We start from the raw sequence: 931 nt of genomic DNA, 5'->3' as shown, positions 1-931 counted from the left end.
GCCAAAAATGGATGCATACAACTGGTAAAACTAATTAAGAACACAAATAAATCTGGATCTCTACAGATAGCAGACAATAATGCATGCGCTAGGGAAAGGACAACGTCTCCTACAAAAGACGCAGAGAAACTGTGTGTCTGTATGCAGAATGTTGAAACTTGACCTCTGTCCTATGTAGTATATAAAATAAAATAATAATTCAATTAATGAACAAGGAAATATTGATGAAAATTTCACAAGACTTTCCCACTAGATGAAATGCTCCAGGCAATCTTTGTCTGCAGAGAAAAGGAGAATCACATTCATTAGTGACAGACTCCATGATATGTTAACCAATATTAAGTGCAATTAAGTGAACAGCTAAAACCCATGTACATTTCAGCAGGACTCCACAGGATGTATAAGTATATGTGGATAGATGCTGGGAGAAAGAGAAAATCATTTACTTTTAAAGATGTGGCTACTGGTAGGTTTTTCAGATTCCAGTAGATGGTTCTATACCTGGGCACATATAGAAGCACTAACTTATGGATTATCAAAAATGAACAAACATAGGGCATACAGTTGGAGGGGGTTCTTGTTGATAGGGATGCTAGGCAAATTGGAGGGTAAAGGGAAGTAAGTATCATTATGTGGGTTTGTGTGTGTTACTGTGTGTGTATGAAATCTTCAAAATAAGGAAAGCCTAAGAAAAAAGAAATGGTAAAGTAATCTGAAAACATATTTCTAAAAATAAAAGATAGAAATAGTCAATAAAATTTGAAAGATACTGAAAATTATTAGTGTCCTGAGACTATAATCAAAATTAGCATACATTCTACCATTGCAGATAGATTGCTTAAGCACAAAATAACAGAGCAGCACATGCTTTCTAGGTTCTGCAGAAGGTGGATGTATACACATGGGCAGATGTATAGAGGCCAGTGCAGAA

Source organism: Mus pahari, chromosome 7, assembly GCF_900095145.1.
Source record: "Mus pahari chromosome 7, PAHARI_EIJ_v1.1, whole genome shotgun sequence".
Lineage (NCBI taxonomy): Eukaryota > Metazoa > Chordata > Mammalia > Rodentia > Muridae > Mus > Mus pahari.
This window is presented reverse-complemented; position numbering follows the sequence as displayed.